The 8,399-nt window shown below is 36.9% G+C and overlaps 1 non-coding gene across 1 annotated transcript; it reads right to left on the reverse strand.

Annotated features, from left to right (window-relative positions):
* Positions 1–4,468: 4,468 nt before the first annotated feature.
* Positions 4,469–4,575, reverse strand: LOC145110061 (small nucleolar RNA R71). The gene has a single exon (XR_013709444.1). It is a non-coding gene; the product is annotated as a small nucleolar RNA R71 (small nucleolar RNA).
* Positions 4,576–8,399: the final 3,824 nt, after the last annotated feature.

Consider the following 8,399-nt stretch of genomic DNA (forward strand, 5'->3'; position numbering starts at 1 on the left):
AAAGGAATTGCTCAAAATTTCTCTATTGTTAGAACTCCTAAGCAAAATAGAGTCGCTGAACGCCGAAACAAGACTCTTATTGAAGCAGGAAGAACTATGGTTGTTGATGCTGATCTTCCTCTCTCATTTTGGGCTAAAGCTTTTACATAGCTTGTTATACATAGAATTGATCTATAATTGCAAAGTGTCCTGGCAGGACTTCTGTTGGGGTCAGAAATGGCATCGACCAAGCCCTCACACGATGGCCTGGAGTGTCGTAATAGAATGTCTGGTCCTGGAGGGATGAATGCGCTATATGGGTAAGGTTGCGCCCTTTCCAACACCAATTGGTTTTAGATCAACAGGTAGCGCTGATGCTCAACTAGTGGTATCAGAGCCAGTGGAAAGGGTTCGATTCTCTCAGGGAGCAATTTTTGAGGGGGGAGGGAGGATTTTTGGGGGTCAGAAATGGCATCGACCAAGTCCTCGCATGATGGTCTGGAGTGCTGCAATCGAATGCCTGGTCCTGGTGGGATGAATGCACTATATGGGTAAGGTTGCGCCCTTTTTAACACCAATTGGTTTTAGATCAACCGGTAGCGCTGATGTTCAACAACTTCATATGAGTTGATTAAAGGTAAAAAGCCTGACATTTCTTATTTTCACGTTTTTGGTTGTGTTTGTTTTATTTTGAGTCAGAAAGATCATCTCTCTAAGTTTCAATCCAAAGAAGACGAAGGAATATTCTTGGGGTACTCATTTATCTATAAGGCCTTCAGGGTGTTCAATTTGATAAAACAAATTGTTCAAGAATCCATCCATGTTAAGTTCGATAAAGAATCTTTCTATAAAGATTGTATTGATCATTCTTAGTTAATTTTGGATGAGATTATCTCTTCCTCATCCCTTGGATCCCATGATTCTGAAGCTCCTATTGTTGTTGTTCCGTTCGTCTCATCAAATCCTAATTTAGATTATGCTTTCACTCCTTATCCTAATTTTTGAGTTCTTATTGATGATGATTCTTCTTATCCTGATACTGAAGTTGTCATTGATAATAAGACCCCTTATTCTAATCAATCCAATATTCATGGTGTTCATCGTCAACTTCTCTCTCAAGTCATTGGAGATCCTTATGTTGGTGTTCGGACTCGACGTCTAGCAACTTCTAATTTTTGCATGTTTGTTAACTTTGTCACTCTTATGGAACCCAAGAAGGTTAATGAAGATTTAAATGATGCTGATTGGATTAGAGAAATGCAATATGAATTTCTTGAATTTAAAAGGCATAATGTATGAACTCTTGTGACTCGTCCTCAAGGAAAAACTGTTGTTGGCACTCGCTGAGTATTTCGTAACAAGTTGGATGAAGATGACATCGTTACAAGAAATAAGGATAGACTTTTTGCTCGGGGATTCACTCAAATGGAGGGACGGGACTATGATGAAACTTTTTCCCCTGTCTCCCATCTCGAAGCCATTAGACTCTTTATAACATATGTTTCATTCATGATGTAACACCCGCAAATTCGGGCTAGTCAATTAAGATATACTAAGCGTTAAAAAAGACTTTTTAATAGAAGATTATTTAAGATAAATAATATTAACCAACATTATAGTATATGTGACAAGGATTCTATACATATCAAGAACACTGAAATCCGACTTAGTATAAAGAAGTTATGTTTCTTCTAAGTTTCGCGACTAAACCGGCACGCCTCTGCATATCGTAAAAAGTGAAATTTTTATAAATTACTTTTTAGACTAAGTAATCTAATAAAAATGATAGTAGTCATAAAATTGTGAGTGTGCATATAGAGAGCGTCCAAATCTGACTTCGTGAGAGGAAGTTATGATTTTTTGAAGTTCAACGCACCAATGCAAGTACAGAAATCGACATTTTAATTGGTTGACTGTTAACCGAAACAATCTAAATGAGATTTGAATATCTCATAAGTATAAACTCACCGATAAAAAGACAGTCGAGAACGGAGTTCGTATGAAGGAGTTACGAATTTCACACAGACTTTAACAGTCTCAACCGGTCTAAAATGAATTTTTTTAGATCAAAATTTAGATGTTGAGACCTTAATGAAAGTTGTAGAGCTCACTGAGAGGATTATGGGGATATAAAGAACGTCAAAAATGGTGCTCGTATGTGAAAGTTATGGCCAAACGAAGATCTGTAAAAATACTGCATGTGCTGGTGACATAGCAGCACTGGAGTGTGCTATGTAGCAAGGTCGGCCGGTCACTCCTCCAAGAGACACATCGACGTAGCTTCACAAGATTGTGACACGTGGCACGTTATAGAAGGGAGATGTGTGGCTGAATATGATCGTGACACGTGGCAAACAAGCACAGGAGCCAGCAAGACTCAAGGACACGACGCGCCCTATGGTCATGCGATGCACGCTCCCCCTAGTAGTATATATATACCCCTCTGATTTTGCCATCATTTCACACCAATTTCACTCCCATTTCTCTCTGGAGTAAATTTCTTGCTGAAGTCCGATTTTGGAGGTTCCTTAGGATATTTAGCATGTTCTGAGGGGTCTAGTTGTCCGGCAAATAAAAGCTTTCAGTTTTAGTGCTCTGCCCGCATAAGTTAAGCTACACTCTTTTTCTTTCAGTGCAACTTATATTTATTTTCATAAGTCGTTATTATGAACCTATAAATAAGATTTATTTGTGATTCCAAGTCATTATACTGATTGATCTACGTACGGGGATAATGTCTTGGCTGGATTTAGTGAGGTGTTTAAAGTAGGATTTCCAAATAGTAAACTTTGTATACCAAACAGACCCTACCTCTGATATGATCCTACCTGGTTATTCCTTAGTTGATAGATCTTGATGCAGACATTGCGGTTAGTGAGAAATCTAGACTGTCATTAGTCACCAGGAATATTAGAATAAGACTTCGTATAAATCATACCTAGGTCGCGTCAAAGGAAAATTTAAAGGTGTTAGGTGAAGCTCTGCCAGAATCACCAGTCATTCTACTAAGTCATGTAAGTGCATAGTTACTTTCAGCTTACACATAGATATGTATTTTTATTATACTTATATTGTATCGGGTAAAAAAAGGTAGAGAGGAAGAGAGGAAGAGAGGAGATAATGGTGAGAGACCATGCCAGAGATAAAATAGTGGCGAGAGACCATACCATAGATAATATAATGGTGAGAGACCATGCCCAATTGAGAGCAATCATCTAGTAGAGTATTGATGACGACCATGGACTCTTCTAGACAGTCCAGTGGAACACTAGCAGACTCGCAATCTGTATTTTTTAATGAATCATACTATATGGGAGTATGGATTGTGTGTTCATTCGAGTAATCTATCCATGACATTTCTATATTTATACATATATTTCGGCATTATTGTAATACATTTTAAGCTAATATTTAGTTAATTGCATAGATATTTGGTACTTATTGAGTTTAATTATATTTTGCAGCCAAATAGGACATTCTTGAAGGAAAAGGACTAAAACCGACAACAGCTGGAACATAGAAGGACTGGAGCTGAAATTGGGAGCATTACAGAGCTTAAAAGGAAGAAAAACCATGAAAATGTAAGTCCAACGGCGTGGCTTCAGAGTACCGTCACGTGGCAAGAGGAAAAATCTCGATGATATGTACAATAATGGAGCTCACCACGTGAGCATTATAATATCACGTGGCTTCAGAGTACCGTCACGTGGCAAGAGGAAAAATCTCGATGATATGTATAATAATGGAGCTCACCACGTGAGCATTATAATATCACGTCATGAGGAGGATTCTTCCAGAAGATAATTACGTGGAATGCAGTTTCCTTTGTCAGACACGAATTGTACTGATCTCATGATGTGAGATATGTTTTTACAAAACTATAAATACTCCTTGAGACATTCGACTTAAAGAGGGTTGGAGTTGATATTATGGAGATATAGTCGAATTTAGAAGCCGGAGAAGAGCCAAAAAACAACCCTTTGGAAGAGAAGAAGATTGAAGATCAAGACTTTGAAGATTACACATCACATTTGGTTTCTATTGATTTAATTATGTCAAATTCTTATGTATTTATGTTCTTATTTTCTGATATGAGTAGTTAATTAGTAGGATTTCGTTTAGTGTAGATGAACCCTAATAATATGTGTTAGTTTCTTATATTTGGATTTTATGAAGTTAGTTAATGCATGTGTTTGATTATCATTACCTAACATGTTAAAGATTACATCTTTGTTGCTTTGATTCAAGTTAAGTGTAGTTTAATGACCATTTGAATTGCATGAACTTGTTACCTAGTTGTTTATGATCATTAAATTATTTCAATGTTCTAAATGTCACAAGATATGCAGTTTTACTAAGGATGCTTCCAATAACACTTACAGGAGAAGCAAAAGTATGGTTGAAGTCTTTAGCACCTGGAACGATAAGAAGTTTGCAGAACCTTCGTGAAGCGTTTATCGGGCAATTTAGTCCTCCCTCAAATATATCTAAACTCAAGAAAAAGATTTCTAATTTTCAACAAGATGATGGAGAATGCTTATACGAAGCTTGGGAGAGATATAAAGGCCTTTTGAGAAATTGTCCTCAACATGACTTGAATGTGAAACAAGAAGTATCTATTTTCTATGATGGGGTGAATGTTACAGCAAGTCAAGTCCTTGATTCGCAAGGCCCAATGACAAAGAAAAATTTAGCCACCATTAAATAGTTGATTGAAGAATTTGCAAAGCACTCGAGAGAATACCACAATCTACGAGAGGATGTGACTAGAGGAAAGCGAAGTGGCAAGGGAGGAGATTTGGCAGATGTTAAGGCTAAGTTAGAGAATATGGACCGACTAATGACGAAAATTAATCAATCTATACATGCCATATGAGTTGGCTATGATAATTGAAATGTGCCACACTTAACCAAAGATTGTGATTTGGATGAACACGGAAATAGGAAAGCACAAGTGTGTTATTCAAGTGGTGACAAATATAATGAAGATTGGAGAAAGCCAAAGAAATAATGGTTGCCATATGAAGAGGACATGAAGCAAAAAAAAATATCGGCAAACCGGACGCAGCTACTACCAAAAAGAACAACCACCACCCGAGAAGAAGATGAACTTTGAGTCAATGCTTAATAGGTTTACGGAAGACTATGAAAAACAAATCGATGCTAGTGATGTAACCATTAGAAATCAACAAGCTTCCATAAAAAATATTGAGACTCAACTCAGGCAATTGAATACACTTGTTACCGAAAGGTTACCACCCAAGAATACTGATCCAAAACCACAATCACATGTCATGGCCATAACCACTGAAGAAGACCCTTATTCAAAGCTTATTATGATCCTTAATGAAGCTTTGAAGCAGCCTGATGCACAACGGAAAAGAATGAAGATCAAAGAAAAGATAGGGTTGATGCCCAGTTCTCACGACGTGAGCAACAGAAGCTCACGTCGTGGGCTCAGTGTGAACAGTAAAGTTTGTCTTCTGTTAAACCTTACCAGCCTCTGTTATCTTTTCCTTATCAAGCGAGGGCACATCTATTGGAGCAAGAGCACAAAAGATTTATCAAGCAAGTCAAGGGTATTCCGATTAATACCCCATTTATTGAATCGTTAGCAAAAATGCCCGAATATGCAAAATTCCTTCAACATCTTTTTGACACTCGCCAAAAATTAAAGAATACATCCAGGGTTGAGCTTAATGAACAATGCTCAACGGTAATCATGGAATGCATACCAACAAATATGGGAGATCTAGGAAGCCTTACACTACCATCTGAATTTGGAAATTCTACAAAAACATTTGCCTTAGCCAATTTTGGAGCTATCATGAATTTAATGCCTTACTCTTTTTATTAAAAACCGTATCTTCCATAATTGAACACTATAAGGATGGCGATCCATATGGAAAATCGATCGGTAACTTATCCTCGAGGCATTGTTGACGATTTATTGGTAAAAATTGAGAAATTTGTTTTTCCAATTGAGTTTGTAGTTATAGACATGAAAGAGGATGAAAATGTACCCATTATCCCTGGACGCCCATTACTTAACACCGCACGGGCCTTGGTGGATATTCGTGAATCAAAACTTACTTTACGAGTGGGAAAAGAAGAGATGACATTTAGGATTGAAGAAGGATTCGAGAAGTCTGAGAATCAAGATGAAGTGTTCTTTATGGATAAAGAAAATGAGCTTGAAGAATTAGAGAAATTAATGGAAGAAGAGGTCCAAAAAAGAGAAAAGCCAAAAGAAGAATTAAATCTTACTAAGCAAAGAGCCTTAATTCCAATGATCTTTGAAGTCTTTGCCTTTACTACACCAAAAGTTCAAGATGAAGAGGTTCGTGAAAGCGAAGAGAAAAGTTTAAGTGATGAAGGGGATGATAAAAAAGGCAAGGAAGTAAAGCTTGATGGAATGGAGCTAGACAAGGAGTTATCTAAAAATAAAGAGAAGAACATGAATGAAGATATATCCCAAGGAGTTAAAAGACAACATGAGGCGTACGACCATCAAACGAAAAAGGAAAATTAAAAGAAAGAGGATATAAGGAGAGTTCAAGCGTACAAGAGGAGGTGGAAGGAGCAACAGGAGAAGAGAGAAATTACGCTCCCAAATGACACAACTAAGAGCGGGAAGGAGTCCGGCTCACGACTCCTAAAAAAGAAGCGCTTCTCGGGAGGCAACCCGAGCTCGATTTGCATTTTCTTTTCTTTTTCTTTTTAGTTTTAGTTAGTTTTGCATTTATTTATTTGATTTGAAGGATAGTCGTCTTAGTTATCTTCCAGTTTTAAAATTATATGTGGGATTAAATTTATGAGTGGTGAAAAACGTTTTTTAAGGAATTTTTTAATGGTTTTTTGTAAAATTTAACACCCACGGCGTAGGCTTAGATACCACGATGTGGGGAATAAGGGAAGGCCCATTTATTCCACTAAGTTTAAAACTCACGACGTGAGTTTAAAAAGGCGACCAATACTTATATGGTCATGGGCAATTGGACTTCCACTTTTCTTAAAAAAAACCACTTACGAACGAGAACTCACGTACTCTGGTCCCCACATCGATTTTCTGCAAACTTCATTCGGATTTACTTGTTTTCGTTTTCCAACTTCGACTAAGGTATGATTCTCGCGCTTTAACTTGTTAATTTTACTGATTTTGAGCATTTAGAGTTAAGGTTTGTTCTTAGGATGAATATGTCGAAATTGGTTTGATTCAAAATGAAATTGCTCCTGCATGTTGGTTTTATGGACTTAGAATTACTACTAAAGAAAACCCTATAAATTATTTCGGTTCGATCTGACCATAATACTGCCTGAATGAATTCTTGACGCCGAACCAAGCTCACGATGTGAGAATTGGGTAACCCATCTACTGTCTTTTTTGTTAAATATTTACGGTTGTGTTTTCATTTGGGTTTTGTTTGTTGTTTATTTTGTAGGTAAAATGGCTCCAAAAAAGTCTACTACACAGTCCCAAGGGGATGTATCAAGCCTACGCCCATTTCATGAGTTTCTGGATAATATCCCACATGAAATATTGAATGTGACATCCCCATTTTCACGGCCAGAAGAGACCGATTTTTTTATGATTCATTTTAAAATCAGAGTATACTTTTAAAGAAAAGTGTTGCGGAATTTTTGTTCCCAGAAAAACATGATAAATATGTTATCAAAGCATTTCCGAAGAAATGTATTTTATTTATTATAGAACTTTGGGATGTTAACGTCAATACAGAAACATAAGCATAAACAGAACTTACATTCATTGACACTAGTGATCTACATCTCTTTAATCTCTCGGTGTAGTGTAACTTTATATCGACACATGTGATACAAATAAACTGAGTGGGTCAGGTTGGGAAACCTGGTGAGTACATAGGGTTTTCAACCCACAATAATATAGTTATTATGTTTAAACATCAAACAACCAACCCAGTTACCCATCCCCATTATCTTCTTTACTCTTAAGGATCTACCCTAAGAATCATCTATCATTCACTTTTTCATTCCTAAGGATTCTCCTAAGGAATAGGCACGAAGTCCATCTTTGCCTATGGCTCAACTGCCAATCTTATCTATTAGGCGCATCTGCCAGGATTATGACGTCCTTTATTAGGCGCAACTGCCGATATTATCCTTTTGCGCAGCTGCTTGGATGTTTAGAGTTCATCGTAGTTTCAAAACATCTACAGGTTGTGGCGCAGCTACCAATAATCATCTATATCATCTTTCATCCCTCATCATTTATCTACCCATGTTCTACTCAACATATTTGTAGATATAAAATACATCTATAGTTTTAGATCTGAATAAAAGGTTCAGATCTGAAAACAAAATTCATCTACAGTCTAGATCTGAAGAAAATGTTCAGATCTGAAAACAAAATACATCTACAGTCTAGATCTGAAGAAAAAGTT

This window comes from Lactuca virosa, chromosome 4, assembly GCF_052849685.1.
Source record: "Lactuca virosa cultivar CGN04683 chromosome 4, Lactuca_virosa_CGN04683_v6, whole genome shotgun sequence".
Taxonomy (NCBI): Eukaryota; Viridiplantae; Streptophyta; class Magnoliopsida; order Asterales; family Asteraceae; genus Lactuca; species Lactuca virosa.